Raw genomic sequence first — 23045 nt, 5'->3', positions numbered from 1 at the left:
GTAACGACCCGGCCGATCATTTCATGAGTTACCGCTCCATTTCCCCCATTTCTGCTTCTTTATGTCTTGTTCAGCTGAGTTATGTGATATCGGGTTGGTTGGTTCGAGATCGGAATGGTTTTGGAGAGGTATGAGACACTTAGTCTCTTTTGAGTGAGCTTAAGTTGGAAAAGTCGACCGGATATTGGCTTATGTGAGAAAGGTCTCGGATGTGAATTCTGTGGTTCGGATAGCTTTGTTAGGTGATTTGGGACTTAGGAGTGTAATCGGAATGTATTTTGGAGGTCCGTGGTAGATTTAGGCTAGAATTGGCGAAATTGGAATTTTGGCATTTTCCGGATGGTAGTGGAAATTTTGATATCGGGGTCAGAATGGAATTCCGAAAATTGGAGTAGGTCCATTGTGTCATTTGTGACGTGTGTGCAAAATTTCAGACCATTCGGATGAGGTTTGATAGACTTTTTGATCGTTTGCGGAATTCGAACGTTTTGGAATCCTTAAGCTTGAATTCGAGGGTGTTTTGATGATTCGATATTGTTTTGCATGTTTCGAAGATTGGTACAAGTTTGAATAGTGGTATATGACTTATTCGTATTTTTGGTTGAGGTCCCGGGGGCCTCGGGATGGATTTGGATGGTTGACGGAGAGTTTGAGTTTTGGAGTTGTGCTGCTGATTTCTGCTTCTGTTATTTCTGCACCAGCGGATTGGGGACCACAGGTGCGATGCCGTAGATACGCAGAGAAGGTCGCAAAAGCGGTCTGAGAACAACTGGAGTTTGACTGCAGGTGCGGAGCATCTAGCGCACCTGCGGGGCCGCAGAAGCGTAGTTCTAACCGCATATGTGGAGATTGGCCTTTAAGTGCAACCGCAGGTGCGGTTATTTTGATCGCAGAAGCGGTCCGCTGGTGCGATAATTTGTCCGCAGGGGCGGGACCTGGGCAGAAACTATATAGGCCTTCATTCGCGAATTTCAGCTTTGTTGCACCATTTTTTAGTCGGGTTGAGAGCTTTTTTAGGGGATTTGAAGAGGAATTCAAGGGATAACACTTGGAGGTAAGCTTTTTGAACTCAATACTTGATTCTATGGCATTATTTTACTGATTAGGCCTGAAATTATTGGAAATTAAGGGTTAAAATTTGAGAGTTAGGGCTTGGTATTGGAGAGCTTCCATTGGGGATTTGAGGGGCCATTTGGGGTCCGATTTTGATGTTCTTGATATGTATAGACTCGTGGGAGGATAAGGATTTTAGTGGTGTGATTTTTATCGAATTCCGAGACGTGGGCNGTTTTGGCCAATTTTCGGGATTTTTTGATGTAATTTTGAATATTTTCGCATGGGCTTTGTTCCTTTAGCCTATTTTGATGTTATGATTCTGATTTTGGATAGATTCGAGACGAGTTGAGGCCGATTAGAGAGGCAAAGGCATCGCGAGCTAGAGTTTGGACCGGTTTGAGGTAAGTAATAATTGTAAATATTGTCATGAGGGTATGAAACCCTGGATTTCACATCGTTGTGCTATTTTAAGGTGACGCACACGCTAGATGACGAGCGTAGGGTCGTGCACCGTTGGGGATTGAAACTTGGTCCATCCCGTACTACTATTTAATCGCATATTTAATTGTAAACCGTTTGATATTATTGTATTTTGGAAAGTATTACTATGTTTGGGCATGAATGCCGTGTTTGGGCCTTGTGCCGGCTGTGTGGACCCTTAAGGGCTTCTTACTACTGTTTCCTCACTGTTTTTGGTAATATTTACACCCTGTCATGCTATGTTTTCATTGGTTTCATAACTCGGTTTTATTTACTCCTTTTGATTTTATAAATGATATTTTGAGCTGAGTGCCTGTTTTACTGTTAGCCCGAGGGGCTTGAGTGAGTTCTGACTGAGTGAGGCCGAGGGCCTGTGTGGTGAGGATATCATGGGATCGGGCTGCGCGCTGCAGCAGGTTGTACTGATTTGTGATATATGAGAGGCCGAGGGCCTGATTTATTATGCCACGAGATGGCTTGTGATAGCGCTTGGGCTGTAGGAGCCCCTCCGGAGTCTATACACCCCCAGTGAGCACGGGTACCCAATGTGAATGATGTGATATTGCCCGAGGGGCTGTTGTTGTTTCATGTTGTTGCCCGAGGGGCTGGTTACGAGTGATTGTGAGGTAGCCCGAGGGGCTGGTTCTGTTAATATTTGGCCCGAGGGGCGGTTTATGGTACATGTTTTGCCCAAGGGGCTGTTTACGTTTCTATCCCTTTTACTCACTGTTTTCATCACTCGTTTGAAACTATTGAAAGATGATTTAAAAAGGTTTTACTGAACTGAGTTGTTTTTACGAGTTAATTGATTTACTGTATTGTTCTAGACATACACTATTTTGCTGTAGTGCTATGACGTGGAATTGCCTGTCTTCTTACTGCTCAGCTGCTTTTACTTTTATTACTTACTGAGTTGGCGTACTCACATTACTCCTTGCACCTTGTGTGCAGATCCAGGAGTCTTGGGACGCGATAGTGAGTGCTGATCAGTCTTCCAGCAGGTCTTTGGAGTTGACTAGGTAGCTGCTTGGCATTCGCAGCCCCGTGCTTCTCCTTCTTATCTTACTCGGATTGTCTCAGTATTTTATTTTCGGACTATATTGCCCTTTTCTTATTCCTAGACGAGTTTGTAGTTTCTCATGACTGGTGACACCCCGATGTCGGGCTTGTGTTATTCTTCTTCCGCACTGGTTATTTGAACTTACACTATGGGTTTAGATAATTAATGAGTTAAATTGACTTTTTCATGATTTTCTGGTTGGTTTTGGGTTTGTGTCGGCTGCCCTAGTTTTACGATAGGCGCCATCACGACTGGGTCCGTTTTAGGGTCGTGACAAATGAGGTGACCTAAATTTTAGGTAATGGTAAACTTACATAATTAATTGTTGAAAGAAGCCTCTCCAAATATCTATTAGCAAATCAGTCTCAAGTTTGCCTATATATATATTGAGAGATGAGTGCATGAGCTCATATCAAATATCATTTCCAATATCAAATATCAAGTCTTTTCAACAAAAATTAGCTGCTCAAATTCCTTACCAATGGAATCATCTAAAATTCAACAATTTCTAGAAGGCAAAACTATTTTCATTACGGGTGCCGCTGGTTTCCTTGCAAAAAGTATTTCCTCTCTAGCTATTTATCTAATTTTTTTTTACACCAATACTGCAATTTAATTCGTTATAGTATAGTATTTACTATTTATTTAGGTTACCAATTACCTTTTAAATGTTCTGGTGGAGAAGATACTTCGGGTTCAACCTCTCTCCCCTCTTCTCTTTAGATTCTTTCTTTTTCCCCATATCTCGAGCAAACGGAGTGCTAAGATAACATTATCCTTGAGAGATCAAAGACAGTTGCTACTTTCTAAATGTTAACGAAGGGGCCCCCAAATTCAAGCTACGTTATTCGTGTGTTACTCGTAACTACGAAAAGGTGTTACTCCTACTATTCGTTTGTCGGCATCATTTCCATTCTTTTCTTTAAAAAATATAGACAACTTGAAGGTTGTTTTCAAGGAAGTCTACGTCAGTTTCAATACATAATCTTCATAGGAATTAAAAGATCATTATCCTATGTCTTTTCATTGTTGCTTGCTATTACTTTCCCCCTATTTTAATGAATAATAATGAATTTCTCAACTAAATCTGCTTCTCTAACAAACATTGCTCAAAATCCTCTTTCTTACTCTTTTTTTTTTTTTTATCTTATTTATATACTCTTTAACGGGTTAATAGATGAGCTAACCTCATGTACTAGTAAAGGTAATTACCGACTTCAATGATAATGATATGGAAATTCTTTCCAACTACCTGCCCTTCACCAAGGACAAACCTATTGCAGAAAGTTCAAATGCTATTTTAAGATAAGCTGCTTTACCCTTAAATCTTGTCCTTTAATTGACAAAGATGAATATTATGAATTGTTGTTCCAACCGACAACTACCATGCCCTTAATTCTACAAAGGAATAAAATCTACTGGAGAATGCTCAACCCAAAAAGTCTGTACAATGGGTTTTTCGAGAAATTTTACGAGGCCTTACAAGGCCCCTACCGGGTTTAGGCGCATAGCCTTGATTTAATGGCGAAGGCGCATAGCCTGAGTCCCAGTTCAACTGTTGTTGAACTTGGTCGATTTTGATGGCGAAGGCGCGTAGTCTGAGTCATGGTTCAACCGTATTTGAACTTATTGGCGAAGGCGCATAGCCTTGATTTAATGGCGAAGGCGCATAGCCTGAGTCGCAGTTCAACTGTTGTTGAACTTGGTCGATTTTGATGGCGAAGGCGCGTAGCCTGAGTCATGGTTCAACCGTATTTGAACTTATTGGCGAAGGCGCATGGCCTGAGTCCCAGTTCACCTGTTGTTGAACTTTGTCAATTTTGATGGCGAAGGCGCGTAGCCTGAGTCATGGTTCAACCGTATTTGAACTTATTGGCGAAGGCGCATAGCTTTGACTTAATGGCGAAGGCGCATAGCCTCAGTCCCAGTACAACTGTTGTTGAACTTGGTCGATTTTGATGGCGAAGGCGCGTAGCCTGAGTCATGGTTCAACCGTATTTGAACTTATTGGCGAAGGCGCATAGCCTTGACTTAGTGGTGAAGGCGCATAGCCTGAGTCCCAGTTCAACTGTTGTTGAACTTGGTCGATTTTGATGGCGAAGGCGCGTAGCCTGAGTCATGGTTCAATGGTATTTGAACTTATTGGCGAAGGCGCATAGCCTTGATTTAATGGCGAAGGCGCATAGCCTGAGTCCCAGTTCAACTGTTGTTGAACTTGGTCGATTTTGATGGCGAAGGCGCGTAGCCTGAGTGATGGTTCAACCGTATTTGAACTTATTGGCGAAGGCGCATGGCCTGGTCTTAGTTGTGGGTATTGAGTGTCGAAGCTCGGTTTTGATTCGAGACCTTGAGCAGCTTATGCGTTGTCCTCCCAATCGGAGTATATAGGCTGTCTTGAGGAGACTCTTGGTTCGAGATATCTCCGTGCCGGTTTCTGGCCGGAGCTCGTATCAGGGATGTGGTAGATGCCTTACAGAGATTCTCCCTTAGGAGGGGCTTCTTCTTCTTTTTTGCATTATTCTCCAATGCGAGCAAAATTAAGCAAATTGGGACTCCCCCAGGGAACCCTTTAATGCTAAGTGCCTTCGCCATCAAAGATTAACAGTTCGACTTCGCTCAAACTGGGACTCAGGCTAAGTGCCTTCGCCNGCTTTGGCTTGTTTGAGCTGGTTGCTTTGTTTCCTTTCTGCGTTCTCCTTTTGGTCCAGGAAGAACTACGCGATTTTGCTAGGAAATCCCCACAGACGGCGCCAAATTGTTTGCTCAAAAGTTATCACATACCTTATGAGTATAAAACAATATAAATAAATCACGGAAAAATCATAGCAAACCGTAATAATCCGTTGGACCAAATGAAGGAAACGAAAATAAGTACTCAGAGTTAGGAGGAGAAACATTAAGATTCTTTATTGATAATGTTGATTTGGCCTGCCTCTCCATGAAGAGGTTCAGAGCCTTACAATGGTGTTTTTCTCTCTCACAATATGGGTATCATTGTGTTTTTCTCTCTCTCTCGGATAGTGACCGAGAAGCAGCCCCCTTTCTAGGGTTTCCTCTCTTGGTATTTATAGATGTGAGCTTCGTGAGCTGGCAATAAGTGGCTGTGACCACGTTGGGATTTCGCCTTCATGGTGGGGGATGGGCCGTGGCCTTGTTGATCGAATAAGATGAGGGTTGAATATCGTTAATTCTAAGTGGTCGTGCCACTAATTAATCAGAATTAGCTTAAGACGGGATTAGCTTCGTTAATTATCGCGGGGTCGGATTCTGACCCATACATATCTTAATGTTACCTTTCATTATTTTTTGGGGCCAGCAAATTGTGTCTTTTTTTCTCTTGATCCTAAGAGAGGTCCATCTTGAAGTATAACATAAAGTAATACTCTAAATAATAGTTAAAAGTAAAAGGATAAATTTTTTTTTTTCGTAGTACTTTTCACACACGAAAACCACCAACTCCATGTCGGAGGTTCGTCAAAGTCAACGGAAAATATGAAATGATTTACGTCTATCTGCAACAGTACGCATGGCTATAATATAAATTTATTACACAGTATAGCCGCTTTAAAAATAATAGCCGAATTTTTTTGGTATATTTATATATAATATACATATAATATAATATATTTTATGCATATAATATAATATATTTTATGCATATTATTTGTATATTTGGCTAGAGAAATTAATTATTTTTGGCTGTCTGGCCAGATGTGTAACTTCACCACTAAAATTTGTATCAAAGATGAAAATAAAATGTTATATTGATGAGAAAAAAACCTTTAACAATAGCCAATAATAGGTTGAAATGTAGTTTTGAAAGCTATCCATGCTGCTAAATAGCAGAGGCATTCCCACTTTGATGATGTTCCCATCTTTGTTGATCCATGGATTTTGGTGAAGTAATGGAACAGAAACAATTGAATATCACAAGATTTTAGGGGATTTTTTTCGGAAGAGCTAATGTGATATATTGATTCTTGAGAAGAATGATATTGATTTCCATGTGCTATAATTGCTGCAAGTATGGAGTTCACCACCATATCACCTGGAATCTGCAATAAATTAAAGAGGTTAATGATGGAAAACAGGTATGAACAACGGAAGCAAATAGCCAAGATTACTTGCATGTAATATAGACAACACATAATCACAGATTTTATTCGAACATAAAATCGATACTTATCTCTTGAAGCGTGGCCGCAATCGCGAGAAGCCTCCAAGCAAGAGCGAAACCGTCCACGAAATCATCCTCCAGTTCCACAGTCTTCTGCTGTGTGACCCGAATAATGCCTGGAATTAGCGAAATTCGTGTAGGTGAATTTCTCCTAGGAAAAACATGTAGTAAAAACCTTGCCTCCTTATGGAATAAGACCTCTTTATATAGCCACAGGTTTTAGGGTTTAAAATCTTTTTCCTAAACCTGTTGGGTCTTCCTTTTCTACCAAGAAATAGAATTCCATTTAATTCCTAATTTTTCGGGCACAGCAGGGACCGCAGTATTTAATTAACGAGGCTTCCTATTATGGACTTAATTCGAAATATCTGAATTAATACTACCATAATAAGTTACAAATTATTCCACTAAAAATTCATAACTGCACTCCTCAGTTCAATTTCGAAATTCTTCCATTAAATCTTATTTAACTCCCCATGTTAAGATTCAGATACTAATCAAATAAATTAAATTACTGACAATTTAATTCATTGATTATTTCCTTTAGACTTTCGCTTAACTTATTTCATGTGACGGATACAAAATTCACCTGCAGGGTTTACACATGAAAACTTATAAGCTTTCATAAAGGTGTATCATCAATCTCTAGACCGAGACATGGATTCCATCAACTAACTATTACTTTGCCAATGTATATTACTATTGTCCAATTTACCAGGCATATTGACCCACGAAAGAATCTCGCCTTTTAATAAATCAAAAGAATAATAATATACACAGCTAATAACAATTATATCAAGATTAAGAGTATAAGTACATTTAATGGCTAGAGAGTTTTATTTTATTAAGTCAGTATAAAATACATATCTCTACTTGGTCCGTTCAATACATACAAAATGTACTAGCACAAGAAGTTGAAATTAAACCATTCCCATAATCAAGATAAATTATCTCTAATCTTGTGCTACAATCATTCCTGATGGTTTGTCCAATTCCATCAATAGATTGTGAACATGATCTTTATACTTATAAGAACCGATGATCTAATCTTCCGTGTATAAGCTAAACTCTATACACTAAATCATCTACTATATAAGTAAAGGACACATACGACTATATGATCTATTTAATACTTTATTAAAATTGAATAAGCAATTGTTCCATAATAAATAGTATATCCAAACCAAAATTCATGGTTAATAGTATATATCCCAACAATCTCCCACTTAGACTTTTAACCATAACAATTATTAGAATATACTATGTCTAAATACATGATTAATAGTATATACCCTCACAATAACCATGCATATAACTTCCACAACTATCCTTTTGCACGACTATTAAAAGTCTATGCCAATAAACTTCTACTAAAAGGAACTTGCCAAGTTATTTTCAAAAGCAATCTTTGTCTAGTAATGCTTTGTCGTAATTAACTATTTTGGTATTAAGCTCTTCAGGGATCTTGTTATGAAACTCTCCCAAGAGTACATATCAAACTATGATTTCCTTACTATTCTCCCACTACGACGAAGTACTACTAATATTATCTTCAATACCTTGCGGTATTGAAATATTAATGACTTCTTCCTGTAGTGTTCTCTACTCAACATCACTCCCACTACTTGGAGGTAGTAAATTTTTTTTTGTCTATTAACGTTTCTCCCACTACTTAAATGCAATGAACGTCAATTCCGACAAATAGAGTTGTATGTTCCTGAGCGTTTGAATTTTCAGATTATTCATTTGTTATTTCTTTGCTTAGTTCCTGTAAAACTAGTTTACTTCTAGGAACATAGTTTATTAAATAATCCTATTATAGAGAACCGGTATTTGTGCTAACAATTACCTTCTTTTCTTTAGGAAAACAAAATAAACCTCCTTTCGTTTCCTTGGATGTCCAATAAATGTGCAAACATTCATCCTTGATTTTATCTTATCTGTTTTCCTTTTCAGTATATATATTGTACAATTCCATATTCGAACTCTCCGCAGACCAGACTTACGTTAAGTCCACAATTCTATGGGATCCAAGATACAAATTTAGAAGAACTAGAATCATAATGTAACTGCAGTTTCTACGGCATATCCATAATGAAAAAGGAAATAAATCTGAATAACTCACCATTAATTTAAATATCTCCATAAGAGTCCTATTTCTTCTCTCTACTACACCACTCTATTATGGAGTATCCGATGTAGACAATTGAGATACAATCTCCTATTTTGATAAGTAACTGATGAACTATGTAGAGAAGTGCTAGCCACCTACGATCAGATCGTAGTAATTTAATATATTTTTATGGTGCTTCTCCATATCAAGCCTTAAAATCCTGAAATTATTCAAAGCATTCAGACTTACGGTGCATCAAATAAATATATTCATAGCTTGAATAATCATTTATGAACGTCATAAAAATACCCAAAATCACCTCTTCCCTATATGTTCATTGGATAGCACAATCGAAAATAGATTAGTTCTAACTTATCACCAGCTCTCTTTCCTTTAGAGCAGAAATGTCTCTTAGTCATATTTCCTTTTAAACAAGATCCACAAGTTGGTAGTGCCTCTACTTTTAATGAACCTTAAGGTTCGTCCTTGACTAACTTGAAATCATATCCAGATTAATATGACTTAGACAGAAGTGCACAGATAAGTTTCACTCAAACTTTAAAGAACATTTTCTCTTATAAGGTAGACTAATATTATTCAGTTCAGGAGATCGACATTAACAATAACAAGATCATGCATCTATGTACCACAAGAGATACGATATTTATAAAGCTCAATAACACAATCATTATTCTAAAATAAATTAAATATACATCTCTTATTTTGCTCAAAAACCGAAATTTAATTCCTTATAGCAAATGGTACATACAATGCATCCATCAAATTAACGTCTTAGAACGACCAAAGGAAGTTTTTATTAGTGATACGACAAACTACACGAAGTCATTGTGGAGTTGAGATATACAACAATAAATAGATCATAATAAGTCAATTGACACTGAATAATAAAATTCAGACTGCATTCAATATGTATACATACATGCATCTTGAGTAGCAAATTCTCGATGGGAAAAAGAGCCATTCATGCAAAGTATATTATATAATGCAAGAATTATACAATCCAAAAAAGAAACAGAACCAACTCAGATGGAGAGCAAACTGTTATTTTTAGTCAATTGTATATATCATAACTAATAGCTCTAGTTCCATTGATCCTACATGTATACTCAGATGGAGAGTAAGTACATGATATTAATAGTAGAAGACCATAGAAATATATTTCTATCACCACTTAATCATGGTTCCATTATAATTACAAAATTGATTCAACGTGTGAACTCAGATGGAGAGTCAATACATGTTATCAACTACCAGTAATTATAGTCAGTAAGTTCATAATAAATTTATCCGATATGGAGGAAGATCTAAAGTCGACGCATAAATTTACACTCACTTGAAATTAATAGTGGAAGACCATAAAAATATATTTCTATCACCACTTAATCATGGTTGCATTATAATTACAAAATTGATTCAACGTGTGAACTCAGATGGAGAGTCAATACATGTTATCAACTACTAGTAATTATATTCAGTAAGTTCATAATAAATTTATCCGATATGGAGGAAGACCTAAAGTCGATGCGTAAATTTATTATCTTACTATATATAGTGGAGACCATAAGGGTTAATTCCTATCACCACTTGATCACAACCATGCAATTTTTTCTAAGGATTAAGTTCCAAAATTCACAAAATGCTCAAAAAATCCATGTAGACAGTCATGAAACACTAAATTAATGTTATTCACTGCATACAACAAGTATTATTTACCGGGGTTTTCCGATAGACCTACCAAAATTCAGGTCAATTGGAGATCATAAAAGTCATGATCTTCAAAACAACAACCAAATTTGAAAAGCTACCATTTAAGCATTTTTAGGAATTTAAATCATGGCATACATTCCAACTATATATCAGTTTATGTAAAATAAACATGTGTCATCATGTTCCAAATTTAACAAAATAAGACTGACATATAAGGAATGACTTTTCATATCTAAATCACATTTTAATCTCGGAAACTGCCAAAAACCCATCCAAATGACCCTGAACTACCGAAATACAACATAATTCACTGCATAGAAGTGAGTATTTCTTATCAGGTCATTTCCGATGAACCCACCAAATGTCAAGTCAATTGGAGATGATGATCACCAAAACTAGACCAAATTCGAATAAGTCTTTTAGGCGAATTTAAGATTCAACCAATGTGATTTACATTCTTTTCATTTATCATATTAAGTTAAATCATCATGTGTAATCATGTTCTAGATTTAATACAAATAAAACCGATATATAAAGAATAATTTTTCATATTTAAACCTTATTTAATCCAATAAACTGCTTAAAACCCCCATCTAACGACCTTGAAACACCCAAAAATAACGTGATTCACTGCATAGCAGTGAGTGTTTCTCACCAGGTCGTTTTTAATGGACCTACTAAATTTCAGGTCAATTGGAGTTTGTCAAATTTATGACCTCCAATTCCATGACCAAAATTCAGAGATTAACTGTTTTAGGCATTCTCATGGATTAAAATAAATATGATCATGCTTTCTATTATCCTTATAATTATTCTATGAGCACAAGACATAGATTATGTCCTTCATTTTCTGTAAGGTATATAAAACCGCCTCTTACATCCAATTGTCCTCCCATTTTATACATATGAGAATCCAAGATATTACTTTTCATCATAGTTGGTGAAAACCTTAATGTCTTTTCTCATGAATTTGTTTAATATCACTAGTATCAAGAGATAAACCTCTTTGGTGTAGATGAAAACTCTACTACTAGCGTAAACTTATCAAGGACAATTAATTTTCACATGGTACATTGAGTACATTTATTCATGACTCAAATAAATAGACTATTTTAGTAGATCCTATTTATTAATCATAACTCTCAATCCATGTACAAACATAATTACACGTGTATAAAGCCATTAAGAATTTTCAATAATCTTAAATAAATAAATCACCTTGGTGATAACCATTTATTCAATCATAAATTCTTAATTACATAATTAATATACATGTGTAATAGGCTCATATAATTATTGGACAAAAGAAAAAAAATTCTAAAACCGTCCAACATTAGCCGTAAAGGAGAAAAACTCCCATATGTACCAAATAAAAGTTTTCATTAGGGCACCTTCACGTGAAGCAAAGGCCAAAATAAAACTTTATTTCCTTCCTAAAAGAAGGAATCTAGCGGCCCGGTTTATTAAATCTATTGAGTTTTGAAAAATTAGCCAATTATCAATTCACAGTGATAAAGAACCATCAGGTATACGTACTACCAAGGCTTCTTTACGAGAAGATTCAATCTCTCATGAAATCCACTTTGGTAGATATAGTCTCACATTATAATAATCATTAATCATAAACAATTTGATCAGGCAAAGTACTTTAAAAGGTTAACAAAGTCTTGAACAAAAAATTTATTACAAGACTAAATAATGAATCTTTGACTTACCTCTTAAAATAAGTCTTTCACTATTATCAAAAGGACCTGGCCGCCACAGTTGCAAACTTTGTAAAATAGAAAACAGTGGATTAAATCCACTTCTATGCCATCGCCGACAAAAACAATAACCAGCAACCCTCCTTTTGTTTTCTTTTAGTTCATTCCAATTAATCACATAAAGAGAAAAGACTTGCCACAGATACGTTCCTTTTAAAACGAGAACCCTAGCGGCAACGTTTTATCCTTTTCCTCTTCAATCTATATAAAGAAAGGCAACTAAAATTCACGTTGAAGACTAACATTAGCGCCGTTACTCTTGAAAACGAGAACAAACAACAACTTCATTCACGTCTTATAAAATTACAAAACTAATTTTGCAAAAACAGTAGGCCAACAACTCAACACCCCCACATACGTAATCGCACATATGTGTATATCATCTGTGTTATCTATTTAGAGGCAAGAAGGCTCTGATACCAATTGATGGAAAACAGGTATGAACAGCGGAAGCAAATAGCCAAGATCACTTGCATGTAATATAGACAACACATAATCATAGATTTTATTCGAACATAAAATCGATACTTATCTCTTGAAGCGTGGCCGCAATCGCGAGAAGCCTTCAAGCAAGAGCAAAACCGTCCAGAAATCATCCTCCAGTTCCACAGTCTTCTGCTAATAATGCCTGGAATTAGCGAAATTCGTGTGGGCGAATTTCTCCTAGGAAAGCATGTAGTAAAAACCTTGCCTCCTTATGGAATAAGACCTCTTTATATAGCCATAGGTTTTAGGGTTTAAAACCCTTTTCCTAAACCTGTTGGGTCTTCCTTTTCCACCAAGAAATAGAATTCCATTTAATTCCTAATTTTTCGGGCACAGCAGGGACCGCAGTATTTAAGTAATGAGGCTTCCTATTATGGACTTAATTCGGACTATCTGAATTAATAATACCATAATAAGTTACAAATTATTCCACTAAAAATTCGTAACTGCACTCCTCAGTTCAATTTCGAAATTCTTCTATTAAATCTTATTTAACTCCCATGTTAAGATTCAAATACTAATCAAATAAATTAAATTACTGACAATTTAATTCATTGATTATTTCCTTTAGACTTTCGCTAAACTTATTTCATGTGACGGATACAAAATTCACCTGCAGGGTTTACACATGAAAACTTATAAGCTTTCATAAAGGTGTATCATCAATCTCTAGATCGAGACATGGATCCCATCAACTAACTATTACTTTGCCAATGTATTTTACTATTGTCCAATTTACCAGGCATATTGACCCACGAAAGAATCTCGCCTTTTAATAAATCAAAAGAATAATAATATACACAGCTAATAACAATTATATCAAGATTAAGAGTATAAGTACATTTAATGGCTAGAGAGTTTTATTTTATTAAGTCAGTATAAAATACATATCTCTACTTGGTCCGTTCAATACATACAAAATGTACTAGCACAAGAAGTTGAAATTAAACCATTCCCATAATCAAGATAAATTATCTCTAATCTTGTGCTACAATCATTCCTGATGGTTTGTCCAATTCCATCAATAGATTGTGAACATGATCTTTATACTTATAAGAACCGATGATCTAATCTTCCGTGTATAAGCTAAACTCTATACACTAAATCATCTACTATATAAGTAAAGGACACATACGAATATATGATCTATTTAATACTTTATTAAAATTGAATAAGCAATTGTTCCATAATAAATAGTATATCCAAAGAAAAATTCATGGTTAATAGTATATATCCCAACAGTTAAAAAATTAGGCAGACCTCATTTGTAGTTGGAAAAAAAAGTTATAAATAATTTCTTTATAATGAAAATAAAAAAGTGTGTGAAAAATGAACCAGCATAGTGAATTAATACATACCGCGTCAATTTTTGTGTTTGGGTCACCAAAGCAGAAATTCAGTATGCCTTAATTTACCATATCCCGAGATAAATGAATCCACTGTTCTGCAGTTACAAATAAAAGTTATTTATAAATATATAAGAGATATGAATCACTTCTTTATATGATGTGCTTTATTTTATCTCAAGAACACAACAACAACAATAATATATCCAAGATATTCTTACAGTGTGAGGTCCAGGGAGGATAATATGTATGCAGACTGTGGGGCCAAATCAAAACAAAAAAAACAAAAAATAAAAAGCAATTAAATAAGGAAGAAGATAACAACAAGTTGCAATGGCAACTTGTTGCAATAACGGCTGAAACAAGAACCAAGTTGCAACAAGTTGCCAAAACTTGTTTTGGCCGGTTACAAATTGCAATGCAAATTGCAAAGAAACCATTCTGATTGGTCCAATAGTTGGCAAGTTTTGCTATAAATAGCAGGCCTCGTTCCTCATTTCAGGAACACCAAATCAGAGAGAGCGCAATAGAGCGTAGAGAGAGTAATCCACAGATTGTACTCTGTGAGATAAATAGTGAGTGGGAGTAATATTATAGTGAGGTGTTTAAAATAAAGAGTGTTATTTCTTTCGAAGTTGTAGTAGTCTCTTGACACTACGAAGTTGTAATATTATAGTGGTAATATTGCCCCGCTGGGGTATTGTATTTTATCCCGTTAAAATATTTGGTGTCGTTGTTACTCTCTTGTGTTATTGTTATTATCGTGGATATTATTCCTGTGCGGGATATTATTATTTTTTCCCAACAATGTGGTACCAGAGCCATGGCGAGTAATAGCCGCTGTCTTTTTAGGATCCCCGTCTCACAAAAGATAATTATGAGAAATGGTGTCTACGTATGAAAGCCATTCTAGGCTCCCAGGATGTGTGGGAAATCGTAGATAGAGGGTATGCAAAACCCGATAATGAGAAAGCTCTGCCTCAAAATAAAAAAGATGTCTTGGCAAAGACAAGGAAGAAGGATCAACAAGCCCTCACGCTCATCCACCAATGTTTGGATGATGCCATGTTTGAGAAGGTGGCAGATGCTACCGCCTCAAAGGAAGCTTGGGAGATTTTACAAAATTCTCTTCAAGGAGTTGACAAGGTGAGGAAGGTAAAACTTCAAACTCTAAGGGCTGATTTTGAAGTTTTAAAAATGAAAGAATCCGAATGCATTTTGGATTATTGTTCAAAAGTGAAGGCTGTTGTGAATCAATTAAGAAGATACGGGAAGGACATAAAAGATGTCCTTGTGGTAGAATAGATCCTTCGCACTTTAACACCTAAATTCGATTTTGTGGTGTGTGCTATTGAAGAGTCTAAAGATTTAGACTCAATGATGGAGGAGCAATTGGAGGGTTCTTTACAGGCTCATGAAGAAAAGATCAAGAGGAGACAAGAAGTGCCACTGGAGCAACTTCTTAAAACTCAGGCATCCTTTAAGGATTATGGAGGTGAAAAAAGCTATCGAGGGAATGGACGAGGACGAGGCCGTGGCGGTCATGGAAGAGGAAGAACTAATAGTAACAACTTCAACAGTGAAGTTAACATCCACCAAAGATTCAGAGTTCGTGGTCGTGGACAAAGAGGAGGAAGAGGACGTGGCTACTACCAAGAAAATAATGGACAAAGGTATGACAAATCAAAAATTGAGTGTTATAATTGTCATAAATTTGGCCATTACTCTTGGGAATGTTGTAGCAATTTTGAAGAGAAAGCTAACCTTGTTGATGACAAGAAAGAAGAAGGCGAGTCAACGTTATTGCTGGCACTCAAGGAAGAAAACAGGGATGATTGCAGCTTGTGGTACTTGGACAATGGAGCAAGCAATCATATGTGTGGATGCAAAGAAAAGTTTGTAGAGATCAATAAAACGGTGAGAGGTAATGTGTCTTTTGGAGATACCTCAAAGATTCAAATCAAATGGATAGGTACGATTCTGATCTCCTGTAAAAATGGCGATCACAAGCTAATTCAAGATGTTTATTATGTGCCAAAATTAAAAAGTAATATTTTGAGTTTGGGCCAACTTTTTGAAAAGGAATATGACATCCACATGAAAAATATGCATCTTTGGCTTAGAGATTCAAGTGGAATTCTAATTGCTAAAGTACATATGGCAAAGAATAGATTATTTTCTCTAAATCTTAAAACAATTGATGCAAAGTGTTTGAAGGCTAATGTGCAAGATGAATCATGGTGTTGGCACATACGATTTGGGCACTTGAATTTTGAAGCGCTCAAAACAATGGGAGAAACGAACATGGTGCATGGGATACCATCAATCAACCATCCTAATCAATTGTGTGAAGCTTGTCTTCTTGGAAAACATGCAAGGAGGAGTTTTCCAAAGGAGGCCATGTCAATATCAACCAAGCCGCTCCAGCTTGTTCACACTGATGTGTGTGGACCAATCAATCCACCTTCTTTTGGTAAAAGTATATACTTTCTGCTTTTCATTGATGACTTTAGTAGAAAGACTTGGGTTTATTTCTTGAACCAAAAATCTGAAGCTTTTGCTGCTTTTAAAAATTTTAAAGTACTTGTGGAGAAAGAAAGTGGCTATGAAATTAAAGCTCTAAGGTCTGATAGAGGAGGCGAATTCACTTCAAAAGAATTTAATGACTTCTGTCAATCTCATGGAATTCGTCTCCCTCTAACGGTACCTTATTCATCCCAACAAAATGGAGTTGCAGAGAGAAAGAATCGAACGATTCTTAATATGGCTAGATGTATGTTGAAAGCTAAAAGTATGCCCAAGGAATTTTGGGCCGAAGCTGTTTCTTGTTTAGTGTATTTGAACAACAGGTCTCCAACAAGAAATGTTAGAGATCAAACCCCTCAAGAAGCATGGAGTGGAAGAAAGCCAAGTGTCAAACACTTGAGAATCTTTGGGAGCATAGCCTATGCTCATGTGCCACATCAACAGAGAGCAAAACTTGACGATCGAAGTGTCAAGCATATATTTGTTGGCTATGATACAAGTTCAAAAGGCTACAAGTTATACAACCCAAGCAGCGGTAAGGTGGTGGTAAGTCGCGATGTTGAATTTGATGAAGAATTGGCATGGGATTGGGAAGCTCAGGAAGAAACTTCATATGATTTTCTTCCATATTTTGGTGATGAAGAAGAACCAGAGACCGTGGAACTTGTGCAGGATACAACTCCACCTCCTTCTCCAACCAATGTTGCATCTCCCTCTTCCCAAGAAAGTTCAAATGAACATCCGCAAAGGACGAGGAGTATTCAAGAACTCTATGAGGACACAGAAGAAGTTACTTATTTTGATTTTTTATGTTGTCTCTTTGCTGACAGTGAACCAATGAACTTTGATGAAGCTGCTACAAACAAAAAGTGGAGACAAGCTATGGAGGAGGAGATTGAGTCAATAGAGAAGAACAACACTTGGGAGTTAACAACTCTTCCCAAGGGTCATTGAGCAATTGGAGTTAAATGGGTATACAAAATAAAGAAGAATGCTGACGGAGATGTGGAGAAATACAAGGCACGACTTGTGGCTAAAGGCTATAAGCAAAGGCAAAGGCATTGACTATGAAGAAGTCTATGCACCTGTTGCCCGCATGGAGACGATTCGTTTGCTGATCTCTTTGGCGGCGCAAATGAAGTGGAAGATCCATCAACTAGATGTCAAGTCAGCCTTCTTAAATGGCTATCTTGAAGAAGAAGTCGATGTTGAACAACCATTGGGCTTCGTGGTAAAAAAACCATGAAGATAAAGTGTTGCGGTTGAAGAAAGCTTTATATGGATTTAAACAAGCCACACGAGCATAGAATAGTTGCATCGGCAAATATTTTCAAGACAATGGGTTTACTCGTTGTCTCGATGAATATGCTCTTTACCTTAAAGTTCATACTAATGAAGGTATCTTACTTGTTTGTCTTTATGTTGATGATCTTATTTTCACGGGCAATAACTCAAGTTTGTTTGAAGCTTTTAAGAAAGATATGTCCCGTGAGTTTGAGATGACAGACGTAGGGCTCATGTCATACTACCTGGGCCTAGAAGTGAAGCAGATGGAGGATGGAATTTTTATCTCTCAAGAAAGCTATACAAAAGAGATATTGAAGAAGTTCAACATGCTCGAATGCAACCCCGTGAACACACCGATGGAGAGTGGGACAAAATTATCCAAGTTTGATGAAGGAGAAAAGGTGGATCCCACATTTTTCAAAAGTCTTGTGGGAAGTTTGAGGTACTTGACTTGTACCAGACCAGATATACTCTTTGGAGTTGGAGTAGTAAGCCGCTTCATGGAAGCTCCTACCTCCACTCATTTGAAAGTCACTAGAAGAATTCTTCGTTACCTAAAAGGTACTATTGACTTTGGGTTATTTTATTCTTCTTCTAGTGATTTCAACCTTATGGAATTTTGTGATAGTGATTATGCGGGAGATATTGATGATAGAAAAAGTACAACTGGTTTTGTATTTTTCTTGGGTGATTCTGTTATTTCTTAGAGTTCAAAGAAACAACCAATTGTTACTCTCTCGACTTGTAAAGCTGAATATATAGCAGCAACATCTTGTACATGTCATGCTATTGGCCGAGAAGATTGTTGAAGGAGCTCAATTTACCACAAATTGAAGCTACAGAGATTTGTACAACAAATCCGCACAGACACTCGCGAAAAATCCAGTGTATCATGATCGAAGCAAGCATATTGATACAAGGTGTCACTTCATCAGAGAAAGCATTGCCAAGAAGGAAGTTGAGCTCAAGTATGTGAAATCTCATGATCAAGTTGCGGATATTTTTACCAAGCCTCTCAAATTTGAAGATTTTCAGAGATTGAGATCAAGACTTGGAATGAAGAAGAAAAATCAAAATTTAGGGAGAGATTCGTGGGGCCAAATCAAAACAAAAAAAACAAAAAACAAAAAGCAATTAAAAAAGGAAGAAGATAACAACAAGTTGCAATGGCAACTTGTTGCAATAACGGCTGAAAAAAGAACCAAGTTGCAACAAGTTTCCAAAACTTGTTTTGGCCGGTTACAAATTGCAATGCAAATTGCAAAGAAACAATTCTGATTGGTCCAATAGTTGGCAAGTTTTGCTATAAATAGCAGGCCTCGTTCCTCATTTCAGGAACACCAAATCAGAGAGAGCGCAATAGAGCGTAGAGAGAGTAATCCACAGATTGTAGTCTGTGAGATAAATAGTGAGTGGGAGTAATATTGTAGTGAGGTGTTTAAAATAAAGAGTGTTATTTCTTTCGAAGTTGTAGTAGTCTCTTGACACTACTAAGTTGTAATATTATAGTGGTAATATTGCTCGCTGGGGTATTGTATTTTATCCCGTTAAAATATTTGGTGTCGTTGTTACTCTCTTGTGTTATTGTTATTTATCATGGATATTATTCCTGTGCGAGATATTATTATTTTTTTCCAACACAGAACTTGCTCTTACCTTATAGAAGACTGTTTTCGATAGATACTCGGCTAAAAAAAACTAGTAAAGAAGCCATGTTCAAAATAATGAAGACTTTTAGGTCGTCGAATTAATTACTCTTGGTAGTGAAAAAATGCAATGAACTTTAATTTACAAGCAGAAAAAAGAACATCAATTCACAAACTTACTTGACTCCTTCAATCCATCCAGGAAATGGCTCTTTATAAGTGCTTGTGATAATTGTTGGACGTATTATAACAAGTTGTAAATTCTCTTTCGAATGTCCTATATAAAAGCATCTCCCCCATTGCCTATGTGAAGGAATATGTGTTTGGCCACCCATGCAAAGTTGCCCTAAATAATCAATATATATATAAGCCATGTTAATGTTAGAAAAAGCAATATTGTATGTAATTTCTATGCGCTGATGGTATAGAAGATACTTACGCAATTAGATCACTTAAATCAAGAAAATAATGACTGACTTTGCCGGTTCAACAACAACAACAACAATGACAAAAAATCCAATATAATGTAATCCTAGTCTAGGGAAGTAATGTATAAGCAAACCTTATTCCTTCCCTGAGCAGGTGGTAAGACTGTTTCCAATAGACCCTCTCGTCGGGTTCAATAACAAATACTCCCTTTGATGGCAATATTGATTCATGCATGGCTATATCATATCTACATGTTGACGGAGTATAAATTATCTCAATAACACTAAATGAATTAGACCATTTCTAACCTTTGAATGCCTAGGTCTTTCATGGCTATCTTCACTTCCTTTGATGTCAAATTTTGAGCTTCAAGTTCCTTAATTTTGTCTTCTATCACCTTCCTCTCCACATCAATGTCTAAGTAAGAGTTTTTGTTGAGTGTCTCACCCAAAATGAATGATTTCTCTGGTATAACTCCTTCCCCTTCCCCACAAACATAAGCTGTGACAAAGACATCGAACTAACTAATTAATATATAATAAGACAAGATTTTTAAGAACCTTAGCAATAACAATAATACTATAATATATAGTACATGAAAAAGAATCACACGTTTTTGTTTTCCAAAAATGAAAATCATAAACCTTTAATTAAGATCTAAAAACTGACCAGTGGATCCGTGAACAATAATCTTCACTTTTTCACATCTTTTAGCAAACTTGAGGACGTTGACGGCACCTAGGACATTGATATTCATGGCAGTATCATATCTACAAGAAAAAAAAAAAAAGAAAAAAAAGGAAACTAGTCATAGTCAACCAGAACTTATAATCGAGGACTGACAAACTGAAAAAAAAAACAGCTATTTGATATCAATACCATATATGGAATTAAATCAAATGCCTTGAATCAAAATAGTTAATTACGTAATATTTTTACAATCATACCTCTCATCAAATCTAGTAGTTGCAGCTGAGTTTATGATTATGTCGATTTCTTTGAACATTTCATCTTTTATCTCCGAATTTTCAATTCCAAAATCCTCGTATGAAATATCACCAGCAACTGGAAATACCTTCTCTTCTACGAGAGTGTTTAGGTTTTTTGCACCTATCTTTTCTCTTAGAACTTTAAACAATTCAGTCTGCATAACCTGTGTGAAAACTTGCAAAAATATTACTGTCTTGCTCTCTACAATAAATAACAAATAGCCTAACACATTATATTTTTGCTAGCAATAAAAAGAAAATACCTAACATTCATCAAAAACAAGTCGCAAATTGAAAGGGAAATATGTACAGACACCTCCCTAAGTTTACAATGATTTAGGTTAGGTAACTTCTTCTGCGCAATTACTCTCGCAACTCTAACATGGTTATTTTGATTGGCTTTGTTAGTGATACTTGAAAATAAAAATTAGAGTTTATTTTTTAAGAAATTAAAACGGATGTGTTTTGAATAAGTTTCGTACACAATGCCCCTTAACAATAAACCAAAATAACGTAAAAAATATTGCTTGAATGTAGAGAAAAAGTCAAACTTCCATTTCAAAAAAGTAGACATTCTTTTGACACTTAATAAAGGACAAATGCAGGTTGTAGTACAACATTTTACCTTACAGTCTTGTTCAAATGAAATGGACGAAGCAAGTAACTTTTTATTAAAAAAAAAAAAAGTACTTGCTATTTTTTACCTCTTCATAAATACGTTTCTCCGCTGATTTGGTGTCCGAATCTCTTACTAGAAGGTATAACTTTTTCACGGGTATAACTATATTCCTTGATTGAAGGCACGAATAATGGATTGGAGCCTTTTAAGGTAGATTGTGTATATTTTGTAAACAAAACTTATTTATGCCAGGTAATTAATTAAACATGGACATTAAGGGTAATAAAGTTTCAAATAGTGTATAGGAATGAAAAAATCTCGTCTCATATTATGTGTCGTGTTTCTCTTTTACATGCTCCTAAAGAAATATTAATTATAAAATAGATTATATTATTCTACCCTTATTTATGTCTTAAGACATAATCTCTCTTCATTGAATATTTATTCTATTTATGTGTTATCTCTATATTTAAAAATAATTATTACTAAGGGTAAAAAAAGAAAAAAAATTAAATTTGTCTTGAACTTCTAAGATGATAATTAATTTGAGTCAACTATTTGTAGTAACCATGACTATTAATATGAGACGGAGGGAGTAATAATTAGTAGAGTTATTATCAATGTCTTAAGAAAATTATAATTTATTATGGTTAAAACATTATATTACATGCATGTGTGCGTGTGCGGTGTGCCTAACACCCTTTAATGTTGATGTACACATTCAATGGCAGTAACTTGTGGTTTAATACGTTTTTAGATACTAGAGTTGGCAAATTTATTATCATGGCGTCGTTTGGACAAAACCTACAAAAATCTGAAAAGGAAGATAGATATGGCTATACGTCTAGCTGAACTCTACAAACCTTACTTGCTTTTCCACGGCAGGTATGTTAATCGTTTATAATTTGTTTCTCTTCTCAATTATTTTCTAGTGGCTTAAACACCATTTAATCAACTCGCGGCGCGGCTAATTAAAAGCAACTTAATTATTTCTAAACCTATATTTTTCAGCTTTGATGATGCTAATACTGAGAGGTTGAGAATGGCAATGAAACAATGCAACATGGATGTTGTGCTCAACTTTGATCCAAGATGCATTAAATGGGAAGATTACTTTATGAATACTCATCTCCCCGGAGCTGTAAAGCGCATATTTTAGGACTAATATACAAAATTCATGGGTGTTATATGTGTAATAAATACTTTTTAAAATATAGGAGTGTTTTTCGATTATTTTCATTCATGTAAAAGTTTGGCATGGACACAATTATATAGATCGTTGTGTCTATATGTGTGATTACTGAACAGTTATCTCCAACATTATAATTTGTATATTACCT

The 23045-nt window shown here is 35.8% G+C and overlaps 1 pseudogene; it reads right to left on the bottom strand.

Moving 5' to 3' along the window:
• Window positions 1-6370: 6370 nt before the first annotated feature.
• Window positions 6371-22378, bottom strand: LOC109216190 (annotated as a pseudogene).
• Between the last annotated feature and the right edge of the window lie 667 nt (window positions 22379-23045).

Source organism: Nicotiana attenuata, unplaced genomic scaffold, assembly GCF_001879085.1.
Source record: "Nicotiana attenuata strain UT unplaced genomic scaffold, NIATTr2, whole genome shotgun sequence".
Lineage (NCBI taxonomy): Eukaryota > Viridiplantae > Streptophyta > Magnoliopsida > Solanales > Solanaceae > Nicotiana > Nicotiana attenuata.
Note: the sequence above shows the minus strand (reverse complement) of the source record. Positions and strands in the feature narration are given on the sequence as shown.